The sequence below is a fragment of the Hyperolius riggenbachi genome, chromosome 4 (genome assembly GCF_040937935.1).
Source record: "Hyperolius riggenbachi isolate aHypRig1 chromosome 4, aHypRig1.pri, whole genome shotgun sequence".
Lineage (NCBI taxonomy): Eukaryota > Metazoa > Chordata > Amphibia > Anura > Hyperoliidae > Hyperolius > Hyperolius riggenbachi.
The window spans coordinates 227,983,565-227,998,232 of NC_090649.1; positions in this window are offsets into that span (position 1 = coordinate 227,983,565).

The following is a 14,668-nucleotide window of genomic DNA, read 5'->3' on the forward strand; positions in this document are numbered from 1 at the left end:
TGACTTGAAACATGCCCACGAGTTGCGACGGGCAGCCTTTAAGCTCTACTTACATATGTATTGCACTGTCCACGTTTTTGATTTTAGTGATTTTTCTACAGTAAAAAAAAAAAAAGAAAATCCTTCTTAGCATTTCCTATTTAACTGTGACTATTTTTTAAGCCAATACTGATGTAATTTCCTCCCTTACTCTGATTTGCCCGCCCTTCACTATAGAAAGTGCCTTGTCTCAGCATGAGAAATATTGGCCAATCAGAGCGGAATAGAGGTGTGGGTGGGGAAAACAGGAGGAAAAGAGGCTTTTGCCAATCAGGCTGTATTAGTTAAAGGGAACCTAAGGGTACATACACACATCAGACTATAGTCTTTGGAAAATGAAAGATCACAGACCTATCTTACCACCCTTTATGTAGTATGAGAGCCATACCTACACAGTCTATTCTATGGAGCTGAACTCCCCATCAGAAAAAATCTTTGCACACAAACATGCTGTACAGACACAAAAGATCAGTATCTGCAAAAGATCTGTTCCTGCCAAAGATCCGTTCGTGCAAATTGCATTCATAGTCTATGAGATCTGCAGATCATCATACACACCTTGTTTAACTGACATTCATCTGCAGAGCAGATCCACCAGGATGGATTTTCAGATCTGCAGATGATTGTCTGAACTGCAGATGAATGTCAGGTGTGTATGATGATCTGCTGATCTCATAGACTATGCATGCAATTTGCAGGAACGAACGGATCTTTTGCAGAAACAGATCTTTTGCAGATACTGATCTTTTGTGTCTGTACAGCATCTTTGTGTGCAGCATCTTGCAAAGATTTTTTTCTGATGGGGAGTTCAGCTCCATAGAAAAGACTGTGAAGGTATCGCTCTCATACTACATGAAGGGTGGTAAGATTGGTCTGTGATCTTTCATTTTCCAAAGACTATAGTCTGATGTGTGTATGCACCTTAAACTAGGAAGGATATGGATTTTCCTTTTAAAATACCAGTTTCCTGACTCACCTGCTGATCCTGTGTCTCTAATACTTTTAGCCACAGCCGTTGAACAAGCATGCAGATCAGGTGCTCTGACTGAAGTCAGACTGGATTAGCTGTATGCTTGTTTCAGGTGTGTTATTCATCCACTGCTGCAGGCAAAGAGATCAGCAGGACTGACAAGCAACTGGTATTGTTTAAAAGGAAATATTCATATCCCTCTCAGTTTAGGTTCCCTTTAAGTCTGAGGGGAAAGTAGAGAAGCAAAAAAAGGACAACCCAGCATGTCCTGCAACTTCCTTTTTGTGTACCAAATTTTGTGAGTAACAAATAAGAGTCAGGTTAACTGGGGAATGATCAAAAGTAATAGAGATTTTAACTTTTTTTATTGCCTGTCTAGATCCTTATTACTTGTTTACCAGATACAAATAACACAATGATTTTTGGTTTTATGCCAGACAGTTACACTTTAACAATGACTAATTGGCTGCTTCCTCATTTCTAGTGGGCTACTGAATGGCGGCTAGCTAAGTGTTGTTCAAACACCATTACTGCAGTTTCCAAAGGAAATGAAATGCAAATGTACACTGCTAACATACCATAGTATTTTACACAAGCAGCAGACAGACATAGACAAAATGGATGGTCCCACAAAAATAAGTTAACAAATGGTTACCCTATCCTGTATAGCATCCTACTGCGTACATCCTGACAGCCCTATTGTCAAACAAAGATTCCACTTTAGAGCAACCTTTCCATATGTGAGACACCATATTTGCAAAGCATACTTTATCTTACACAGGGGTGTGGATTCGTTAATATGTGGTTAAGGGGACCACAAAAGACTTATTAAGGGAAAAGCAGCAATAGCAGCATTCTCAAGGGCCACCCATCTGGACGAGCCCAGGAAAAGGGCCCAATGCAAAGTTTTAGCCACTCTCACTGCATAACAATAATAAAGAAGTTTACTTCTGGCTAGAAAGTTGTATTTGATCCTAGAGGGTTTGCCCTGCCAGATAAATTTAATAATGCGTCTCTCAGGCCCAGATTTACCTCGCAAAATCCTATAGGCACATTCCTCGCATCCTCCTTGAACCTACAAACCCCCTCTCAAACCGCACCGCAAGTGTGCTGGCTGTCCCAGCTGTCACTTCTCCCTTACTTTCCTTGCCCGTCATAGGTAGCTACAGGTGTCCCTCAGCATTAAGTTGCCAGAAGGACCCTCAATATTCAGTAGCTAGAGGTGCCCTCCCAAGTATTAGGTAGCTAGAGGAACCGTAGTATGAAGTTGTTAGTGGTGCCCCTGTCTGAAGGGAGATCTTGTCAGTGTAATGCTGAAAGCAGAGTGAGTAAACCCTCATTTACACTCACATCAGGATTCTGCATAGGGAAGGAGGGAGGCACTTTGGACGTGAGTAAGTCGCCTTTCTTTCATCAGGCGCCTGTAGGCACGTGCTTATAGTGCTTTATGGTAAATCCAGCCCTGGCGCCTCTGAACCTAAAGCATAAAAAAACAGGATGGCTGCAGGGGGCTTCTACTAGCCCCCCTGCAGCCATCCTGTGCCCGCACCCTCACTCTGCGATGTTCCTGTTACCCACAGCTCCCCTCTTTTATATGCGACCCAGCCTGAGCACCTCCTGATTGTGCTATGTGGCAGGGAAAGACTCTGCGCATGCACAATATGGGAAAATCTCTACTACGCATAAGCAGATTGCTCCTGGCATAGGGAGTACAGTCGAGGTCACGCACAGCTGGGGCCACATATGCGCAATGGCTGTCGACTTAATGAGTCACCCTGATGAAAGAGGGGTGCTGTGGGGGACTGGAGCATTGCACAGTAACAGCATGGGCACAGGGTGGCTGCAGGGGGCTGATAGAAGCCCCAGGTAAGTTAAACTGATTTTGTGTTTTTGTTTTTTTTGCTTTAGGTTCACTTTATTATCATTATAGTAAATATTGATTGGCAAGGCACAAAATAGGTATAGTGTGTTTGGTAAAATAGACATTTTAATAGCGCAGATGCGTCCAGATAGGGTAATGCCCAGATGCTGCTAATCCTGAAGAAGGTTGGCAATTTTAAGGAGAATGGGCTTATAATTGGCTCCATACACAGTAAATCCTCATACCTGGAGGATAAATGAATGATCAGGTACTTGAAACCAGAAGGCCTAATTATAAAGCCAATGGATTTGGCAAGAAACCCAGAATGGAAATAGTGTTGAGCTCATGAGCAGGGAGCTATTCGAATCCATGATTAAAATGAGGCTCAGGTGTGCCGCTTGGAGAGAGGGGGTTACTTACCCATAAGTCCGCGGTCCTCTATGCGTTCCAAATGTCTTGCACGTGTCCTATTGGACGCGATGCAAGACTCACTACACACATTTCCTCCTTCAAGCCGGCAGGAGGAATTGCGCGATAGTGAGTCTTGCAACGGGTCCAATAGGATGCGTGCAAGACTTTTGGAACACATAGAAGACCGCAGACTTATAGGTAAGTAACCCCCTCTCTCCCAGCCGCACACCTGAGGCAATTAAGCCTCATTTTATTCACAGATTCAAATAGCTCACTACTCGTGAGCTCGACACCAATTGGGAATCAGGTAGCCCAAAGTCTATTGAATCAGGTAAAAAGGGTGCATTTATGGAATAAATTGAGTTTCCATAGGTGCCTCCACAATTAGCGGCAAGCAATGTAAATTTGGCTGCATTTCGATGCCCGCTATTGGTTGCCGAAATTCAGTTTTTGCCACAAATCACAGCTTTTATAATGCACCAAAGAAGTTACTTTTAGGAAAACGGAGGCACCCGATTACTGGCAAGAACAGAAAATGTCCGCACCTGGAGGCGACAGATATTGGGCGCCAGGGATTTGCAGAAATGCAAATTGCAGCATTGCATAGCAGGTGCCTTTTGGGTGTGAAAATGTATTCTGCTTATATTGTAATCAGCTGGCCAAATGTAACTTCTTTGCTGCATATTGTGGCTTTACATTGGGGGGGGGGGGGGTTAAGGTTTAGGAGTAGGGTGGGGTTAGGCGCCACAGGGGGGTAGGGTTAGGTATCACCACTTTCCGATATTTTACTTTCACAATCTAACAGTAGAATGTTGCTAATTTTAGCAATATTCTACTAGCAGAAATGCCCTGCATCCTTTTTTATAGGTGCCTTTATTTGATGTATGCAAAAGCTGTAGCCTCTGACTGAGATCTATTGATTTTAAAACTGGGATATTTCCCAAATTTATCAATAGTCCAAAAACGGTTGAGGAGCGAGACACATAGGTTACTAATGAATAAAATGGTATCGTCTGCAAAAAGTGCAACTTTATAAACATTCTGGCCAACTTTGACACCTGAGATATCCACTGAATCTTGAAGCATTTGAGCTAGAAGCTTAATACAAAGAGGAAACAATAAAGGAGAGCAAGGGCACTCTTGACGTGTCCCATTCTTAATTGGGAAGGGAAATTATGTAGACAAGACAAGTCACAGAACGATAATATTGCGCTTTTCTCCTGGTGGACTCAAACAGCCAGAGCTGCAGCCACTAGAGCATGCTCTATAGGCAATAGCAGTGTTAGGGACTCTTGCCCAAGGTCTCCTACTGAATAGGTGCTGGCTTACTGATCAGAAAGAACTGAGATTGGAACCCTGGTCTCCTGTGTCAGAGGCAGAACCCTTAACCAGTACATTATCCAGCCACTATCCCGTATTGCAGACTGTAGCTGGAGGGTCCGCACTCACCTTAAAAATTTGATTATCATTTTTTTTAACTGTTTGAGTTAACATGAAGAATATGGTATTCTATATTAAGTTAATAGAACCTGGACCTAGCCCCAGTATAATCATGTCTGAACTCATGACCTTATACAATTTAGTATGTTTTTCCAGAAGCCATACAATCTGGTTCCAGCATGGTTGTAGCTTACTGCATAACCATATGATATGTACAAGATCTCCTGTTTCCTTGCTACATCTCCACTGATTTTGCAGGTGTCATGTGAATCCATGTAATAAATGCGCCTGGAAAAAAGGGTGTAGTGGATTGCCGCTAGTAGGATAATGGTCAAATCAACGATATGCTACCACTGAATTCCAATAGTGAAACCCTTAACCACCCCCTCCCCTCTCCATGGTGCCTAACCCTTAAACCCCTCCCGATGCTGCATAAACCTTAACCTCCCCACCTGCTGTGAAGCCATGATTTGCGGCAATGTAAGGAGGTTTGGTGCCCGATAAATGGGTGGGCGCCGCTGAGTCTTCCCGCTATGCAAATTGCGGATTTGCGTAGTGGGAAGATTGGTGCCAGCTATTTGATTAGACACCTTAGAGTGAATGTGAAGTGAATGGAAATGTATTTAGCAAATTGCAACGCAGCAGAAATGCAACCAAGTGCAGCTAGTGGGCAAAGGCTCTGGCCGGTTTCACACTGCTTACCAATGTTAGCGGTGCAATGCCATGATCACATCACACCACAACACCACAAAAAAGGCTCCTTGGATTTCCGTGTTAATACGCATAATTCCCTTCTGCGAAACAAGAAGTGAGCCTCTCTAGCTCTCAGTAGTGGATGATTGGTGTCAGGACACCTTCTGGGGAAAAGACACAGGAAACAAAAAACATGGGAGCCCAATAGTGTAATATGTTTAGGCAAAATTGTCAATGTAGAAGATAAGAATCTACTCACAAGAGTGTGTTGCAGAGGGGCAACCGACCACAGGAAGTAGGTGGAGACAATTAACCCGACTCCACTCGGGGAGGTCACTAAGGAACTGGATGCGGATGCTCTCCTTGGAAAAAAGAAGGGAGGCAGATGTCCACCGTGGTGTGAACCACATATGTTCTGCCTCCACCCCTCACACGGGTATCGTATGGGGGTTAGGAATGCACTAAATGGTTTAAAGAGGCGCCCTGGTGGTATATAAAAGCGTTTAAAAGCAGTTTTAAAACCGATAAAGGTTTGAGATTGCTTACCTCAAGGATGACAAATCCTTGTAGGGACAAAAGATTTTATTGGTAGCACAGGCAACGCGTTTCACGGGTCTGAGCCCGCTTCCTCAGGCCAATAGCAGTGCCAGGCTATTTCAATTGGCCTGGCACTGCTATTGGCCTGAGGAAGCGGGCTCAGACCCGTGAAAGGCGTTGCCTGTGCTACCAATAAAATCTTTTGTCCCTACAAAGATTTGTCATCCTTGAGGTAAGCAACCTCAAACCTTTATCGGTTTTAAAACTGCTTTTAAACGCTTTTATATACCACCAGGGCGCCTCTTTAAACCATTTAGTGCATCTCTAGCTCTCACTTCCTGTGTCGGGGAAGCAACAAATTGCGTGGAAATGTATTGAAAAAATACACTTCTGCGCTTGCATGCCGCAATGCTACCATGCAAAATTTGAAAAATATACGCGTCGCTATAGACTTACATGACATCTGGTCTGTCACATGTCACCATGCAGGTACCCCCCCCCCCCTCAACGTATGGATGTGCTCACGTCAGGGTTGCGGTGAATACGTCACTTCTGATGCATCCCGTTCGTGTGAAAGGCCCCATAGACTTACATTAGTGTAGCATTGGCCTGCGGTAAAACAAGCCAATGCACCGCACCAAGTTAAAGGGGCCTCTAAGACAGCATTGTGTATAGCTATCTAGTTCAAATTTACCAATGCCATAACAGAGTTCATAGAAATAACTGCAAAACATTCAGTACTGTATCTTAAATGTAAGTATTTATAGTGTAGCGCAGTACACTGCATTGCACACCGTGTCTGATGTACAGGATGTAGAAAACACTGTTCATCTTATGCTACCAATTTTCTGCAATGTAATGTGTTTTCACACTGCAGTACATATTCTTGTTAGCTTACCCAGTCACAGGAATGGAATGATTGGCATGGTACACCACCATCCAATGCAGTACATTGCTGTTGTCACCCGCAACACAATAAGTAAAAAAAACAAATCATGGTATTCACCCCCTTAAAGCATACCTGAACTGACAGGGATATGGAGACTGACATATGTATTTCAATGCAAATCGCCACAGACCCTGAACAAGCATGCAGATCATGTGATTTTGACTGAAGTCTAACTGGATTTGCTGCATGTTTGTTTCAGGTGGGTGATTCAGACACTAATAATGCATAAAACATCAACAGGACTGCCAGGCAACTGGTATTTTTTAAAAGGAAATAAATATGGCAGCCGACATATCCCTCTAAGTTCTGGTGTACTTTAAGTCAATACTTCCTAGAGCCACCATTCGCTGCAGATATAGATGAACATCTTTTGGGTTATATCTCTAGTAACCCATTCCTCAAGGCTAAAGTACGCCAACTTCTTTGAGTTAGATTGGTTTTATTGCCGTACAGCAATCTTGGAGTCATGCCACAGATTCTCAGTTGAATTGAGATCTGGGCTTTGATTAGGCCTTTCCGAGACATTTAAATGTTCCCTGTTAATCTATTCCACTTTAGCTTTAGCAGTATAGTTAGGGTGATTGTTTTTCTAGAAGGTGAGGCTTCCACCAAATTTCAAATCTCTAGCAGAGTTAAAAAGAATTGCCCTCAAGTATTGCAGTGCAGTTAGAGCCATCCGTCTTTTTCAGTCCTGACCTGTTTTCCTAAACAAAATCCTTGCAGTATGATGCTGCCAACACCATGCGTCACTGTAGGAATTGTGTTCTTGTGGTTATGGGAAGTGTTTAAGTTTAGTCACATATTGCTTTTTCACAAGATAGGCTGCACACCCAAAGGTTCAAAGCCTCATTTGACAGAGCACCTTATGATGTCTTTTTGAGGAGTCCATCATGTACTGTTAAAATTCCAAGTGTGTGATTTTTGTAATTCTTCCAATGTTAAGCTAGTTAAATAATCTATCTGGCCTACGTGCGTGAAGACCTTATTTTTTCAAAAAGAATCTCGATGTCTGGCAATGTTTTAAAAAAGAAAAATTAAAATAAAACACTTTTAAAAAAAAAGAAAAAGTAACACCATCAAACGCATCAAAGAGTGCAAATTAAAGGAGAGCTCTGTTGGAATTACTGCATGGAGAATGTGGATCTTTTGAAGGAGAAGAGAGACATCGTATCCTAAGTAAAGAGATTTCTTTCCTGGATGGAGCTTCTGGAAAAAGTAACAACAGCACCGCCTGCATGCAACAAAGTGCAAATAAATGGATAGCACTGTTGGAGATACCAGATGCAGAATGTGGATCTTTTGGAGGAGAAAAGGAACATCGTATCCCAAGTCGAGGGATTTCTTTCCTGGATGGAGTCAATCTGGAATGGTTATTTGGTACAGTATGTGGATAGCATTTTTTAAAATGTATGTACAAAAAGCATTTTAGAGTCATATTTACATGTTTAAAATGCTATGTTAGTGTGCTGCTGTATTATCTTGCTAGCTACTTGAAAGATTGTAATTTTGGTGTGTTTGGAAATGTTTATATCTTTTCAAGACAGTACTATAACTGTTATTATGTAAGCCATATACATGGTGAAAGGTTTTTCTCATTAGCAGTTGACAACCATATGTGACCTGCTTTTTACCAGTTTGGTAAGGAGTGGTATGGCTGTAGGGTAGATGGAGGCCATAGGTAAAACTTATGGGTATATTTAACTCATATTCAACTCGTTTTACTCTGCAGGTCGCAACACTTTGTAATGCAATGTTGAATTTTGTTTCTACAGCTGCAAATTTAGTTTTTTCTTTAGTGTTTTTGTGGGGTAAAGTTATTGTGTACTTCATGATTACTTTTGTGTACAAGATGTTTTGCAGAATATCGCCTCATAGATGTGGAAAATGTAAACAGTTCAGTAGGCGAGCATTTGGAATGACGCTTCTGGAAAAAGTGACAACACCACTGCACGCATGCAAGATAGTGCAAATGAAAGGATAGCAATGTTGGGGATACCAGATGGAGAATGTGGATCTTTTGGAGAGGAAAAGAAACATCGTATCCAAGGTTGAAAGCTTGGTGGAGGGCCGCTCGGGGCTCATCTTGACCAAGGGCCGCGATGCGGTCGGCCAGTCGCAACCTCTGCACCCCCTATTGCTACGCCACTGCACACATGGCAAAAACGCTTGAAGGAAAAAATGCATGTAAACAGCGCATATGCGTTTTTGATGCATATTTACAGTAAGCACTCCGCAAAGTGCAGTGTTGCCTAATATGGTAAAGCATATGCGTTGCGTTTTACATGCTTTTTATGCAGCATTTTCAAATAAAAATGTAAAGATCTCTGATGTGTTTCAGCTTTCTGCTGTCTTCCAAATGATTTGCATATACTTAAAAAAAAACGCACACGTACGTAATCCGCAAATGCATACAAACACACGCAGTAAGCATGAAAAACGCACCTGCGTATAAAAAGACGCAAAACCCAAACACACCAAAAACACAGTAAAAACACATTACCCTAACACAAATGCACCTGCAGAAAACTCCAAAAGAAAACGCTATGTTATATGTGAAGCTAGCCTGAAGGTAACAATGCTACAACAAATACAACCCTCTGCAAAACCTGTGAGCCTTTTAGATGGTAAAGACATTCACAAAAACAGTTTAAAAAATGATATACAATGTGTTTGATTACTTACCTCAATCAGCATTCTTTTCATAGCTGGCGGAATCCTGGGAGGCATCTCTCACTCTCAGTCAGTTGTCACCACACCAGGTCTCAGACTTCACTGCTGCCTGACTGTCTTTGTTGGTGCTATAGCACGTGTAGGCTCTTCCTTTTGAGTTTGCTCAACTTCCTGTTGTTTTTGTTCACAATAGACAATCAGAAGCTGGATTTGCGTTAGGCAGACGAACGCAAAATTTTTTTCGCATACAAACATTTTTCGCGTTAAATAATGTAAAAACTAAGCATGCGCAGTTCAATAGTGTATTGGCAAGAATGTTTCTACGCATACAGCAAGCTTTTCCGCAATAAGTACACTTCAGGGGCGCATGCGCATAAACGTGATTAATGCGAGTATTTAAATGCAACTATCGCGTAACTACACTTACAAACATCTGCATTCAAGGCAAATGTAATTTCGCGATACCCGCCGTAATGCGAAATACCACGCGCAAATTAACGCAAAAATATTCTGTGAATTTTTCGCTTGTTGAAGCGAAAATTGTGCTTATTTCGGCGATATTTAGGCAAAAAGAATATTTGTGCTTTCGCTCATCACTGCACCATATGTGACCTGCTTTTTACCAGTTTGGTGAGGAGTGGTATGGCTGTAGGGGAGGTGGAGGCCATAGGTAAAACTTATGGGTATATTTAACTCATTCTAAATATGCCACTAAGTTTTACTCTGCAGGTCACAACACTTTGTAATGCAATGTTGAATTTTTTTTCTACAGCTGCTAATTTAGCTTTTTCTTAAGTTTTTTTTTGTGGGGTAAAATTGTTGTGTACTTTATGATTCTTTTTGTGTACAAGATGTTTTGCAGGATATCACCTCCATAGATGTGGAAAATGTAAACGGTTCAGTAGGCGAACATTTGGAATGACGCTTCTGGAAAAAGTGACAACAGCACCGCATGCATGCAAGAAAGTGTAAATGAAAGGATAGCACTGTTGGAGATTCCAGATGGAGAATGTGGATCTTTTGGAGAAGAAAAGAGACATCGTATCCCAAGTCGAGAGATTTCTTTCCTGGATGGAGATTCAGGAAAAATTATCAACAGCACCGCCTGCATGCAAGAAAGTGCAAATAAATGGATAGCACTGTTGGAGATACCAGATAGAGAATGTGGATCTTTTGAAGGAGAAAAGAGACATCGTATCCCAAGTCGAGAGATTTCTTTCCTGGATGGAGTCAATTTGGAATGGTTACTTGGTACAGTATGTGGATAGCATTTTTTGAAATGCATATATAGCAAGCATTTTAGAGTAATACTTACATGTTTAAAATGCTATGTTAGTGTGCTTCATTTATTATCTTGCTAGCTACTTGAAAGATTGTAATTTTGGTGTGTTTGGAAATGTTTATATCTTTTCAAGACAGTACTATAACTGTTATTATGTAAGCCATATACATGATGAAAGGTTTTTTTTCATTAGCAGTTGACAACCATATGTGACCTGCTTTTTACCAGTTTGGTGAGGAGTGGTATGGCTGTAGGGGAGGTGGAGGCCATAGGTAAATCTTTTGGGTATATTTAACTCATTTTAAATATGCCCCTAAGCTTTACTCTGCAGGTCGCAACACTTTGTAATGCAATGTTGAATTTTGGAATTTTGTTTCTACAGCTGCTAATTTAGTTTTTTCTTAAGTTTTTTTTTTGTGGGGTAAAAATGTTGTGTACAAGATGTTTTGCAGGATATCGCCTCCATAGATGTGGAAAATGTAAACGGTTCAGTAGGCGAACATTTGGAATGACGCTTCTGGAAAAAGTGACAACAGCACTGCATGCATGCAAGAAAGTGCAAATAAATGGATTGTACTGTTGGAGTAACCAGATGGAGAATCTGGATATTTTGGAGGAGAAAAGAGACATCGTATCCCAAGTCGAGACATTTTTTTCCTGGATGGAGCTTCTGGAAACAGTAACAACAGCACTGCATGCATGCAAGAAAGTGCAAATAAATGGATAGCACTGTTGGAGTTACCACATGGAGAATGTGAATCTTTTGGAGGAGAAAAGAGACATCGTATCCCAAGTCGAGAGCTTGATGGAGGGCCACTTGGGGCTCATCTCGACCAAGGGCCGTGATGCGGTCGGCCTGTCGCAACCTCTGCACCCCCTATTGCTACGCCACTGAGGCCGGTTGCACAGATGGCAAAAACGCTTGAAGGAAAAAACGCATGCAAACAACGCATATGCGTTTTCGATGCGTATTTACAGTAAGCATTCTGCAAAATGCAGTGTTGCCTAACGTGGTAAAGCATATGCGTTGCGTTTTACATGCTTTTTATGCAGCATTTTCAAATAAAAATTAAAGATCTCTGATGTGTTTCCGCTTTCTGCTGTCTTCCAAATGATTTGCATATACTTAAAAAAAATGCAAACACGTACGTGATCCGCAAATGCATACAAACACACGCAGTAAGCATGAAAAACGCACCTGCGTATAAAAAACGCAAAACCCAAACACACCAAAAACACAGTAAAAACACATTACCCTAACACAAACACACCTGCGGAAAACTCCAAAAGAAAATGCTATGTTATATGTGAAGCTAACCTGAAGGTAACAATTCCACTACAAATACAACCCTCTGCAAAACCTGTGAGCCTTTTAGATGGTAAAGACATTCACAAAAACAGTTTAAAAAATGATATACAATGTGTTTGATTACTTACCTCAATCAGCATTCTTTTCATAGCTGGCGGAATCCTGGGAGGCATCTCTCACTCTCAGTCAGTTGTCACCACACCAGTTCTCAGACTTCACTGCTGCCTGACTGTCTTTGTTGGTGCTGTAGCACGTGTAGGCTCTTCCTTATGAGTTTGCTCAACTTCCTGTTGTTTTCGTTTACATTAGCCAATCAGAAGCTGGATTCGCGTTAGGCAGACAGACGGAAATTTTTTTCGCATACGAACGTTTTTCGCGTTAAATAATGTAAAAACTAAGCATACACAGTTCAATAGTGTATTGGCAAGAATGTTTATACGCATACAGCAAGCTTTTCTGCAATAATTACACTTCAGGGGCGCATGCGCATAAACGTGATTAATGCGAGTATTTAAATGCAACTATCGCGTAACTACACTTACAAACATCTGCATTCAAGGCAAATGTAAATTCGCGATACCCGCCGTAATGCGACATACCACGCGCAAATTAACGCAAAAATATTCTGTGAATTTTTCGCTTGTCGAAGCGAAAATTGTGCTTTTTCGGCGATATTTAGGCAAAAAGAATATTTGTATTTTCGCTCATCACTGCACCATATGTGACTGGCTTTTTACCAGTTTGGTGAGGAGTGGTATGGCTGTAGGGGAGGTGGAGGCCATAGGTAAAACTTATGGGTATATTTAACTCATTCTAAGTATGCCACTAAGTTTTACTCTGCAGGTCACAACACTTTGTAATGCAATGTTGAATTTTTTTTCTACAGCTGCTAATTTAGCTTTTTCTTAAGTTTTATTTTTTTGTGGGGTAAAAATGTTGTGTACTTCATGATTCTTTTTGTGTACAAGATGTTTTGCAGGATATCGCCTCCATAGATGTGGAAAATGTAAACGGTTCAGTAGGCGAACATTTGGAATGACGCTTCTGGAAAAAGTGACAACAGCACCGCATGCATGCAAGAAAGTGTAAATGAAAGGATAGCACTGTTGGAGATTCCAGATGGAAAATGTGGATCTTTTGGAGAAGAAAAGAGACATTGTATTCCAAGTCGAGAGATTTCTTTCCTGGATGGAGATTCAGGAAAAATTAACAACAGCACCGCCTGCATGCAAGAAAGTGCAAATAAATGGATAGCACTGTTGGAGATACCAGATAGAGAATGTGGATCTTTTGAAGGAGAAAAAAGACATCGCATCCCAAGTCGAGAGATTTATTTCCTGGATGGAGTCAATCTGGAATGGTTACTTGGTACAGTATGTGGATAGCATTTTTTAAAATGCATGTATAGTAAACATTTTAGAGTAATACTTACACGTTTAAAATGCTATATTAGTGTGCTCCATTTATTATCTTGTTAGCTACTTGAAAGATTGTAATTTTGGTGTGTTTGGAAATGTTTATATCTTTTCAAGACAGTACTATAACTGTTATTATGTAAGCCATATACATGATGAAATATTTTTTTCATTAGAAGTTGACAACCATATGTGACCTGCTTTTTACCAGTTTGGTGAGGAGTGGTATGGCTGTAGGGGAGGTGGAGGCCATAGGTAAATCTTATGGGTATATTTAACTCATTTTAAATATGCCCCTAGGCTTTACTCTGCAGGTCGCAACACTTTGTAATGCAATGTTGAATTTTGTTTCTACAGCTGCTAATTTAGTTTTTTCTTAAGTTTTTTTTTTGTGGTGTAAAAATGTTGTGTACTTCATGATTCTTTTTGTGTACAAGATGTTTTGCAGGATATCGCCTCCATAGATGTGGAAAATGTAAACGGTTCAGTAGGCGAACATTTGGAATGATGCTTCTGGAAAAAGTGACAACAGCACTGCATGCATGCAAGAAAGTGCAAATAAATGGATTGTACTGTTGGAGTAACCAGATGGAGAATCTGGATATTTTGGAGGAGAAAAGAGACATTGTATCCCAAGTCGAGACATTTTTTTCCTGGATGGAGCTTCTGGAAAAAGTGACAACAGCACTGCATGCATGCAAGAAAGTGCAAATAAATGGATAGCACTGTTGGAGTTACCACATCGAGAATGTGAATCTTTTGGAGGAGAAAAGAGACATTGTATCCCAAGTCGAGAGCTTGATGGAGGGCTGCTTGGGGTTCATCTCGGCCAAGGGCCACGATGCGGTCGGCCTGTCGCAACCTCTGCACCCCCTATTGCTACGCCACTGAGGCCGGTTGCACACATGGCAAAAACGCTTGAAGGAAAAAACGCATGCAAACAACGCATATGCGTTTTCGATGCGTATTTACAGTAAGCATTCTGCAAAGTGCAATGTTGCCTAACATGGTAAAGCATATGCGTTGCGTTTTACATGCTTTTTATGCAGCGTTTTCAAATAAAAATTAAAGATCTCTGATGTGTTTCCGCTT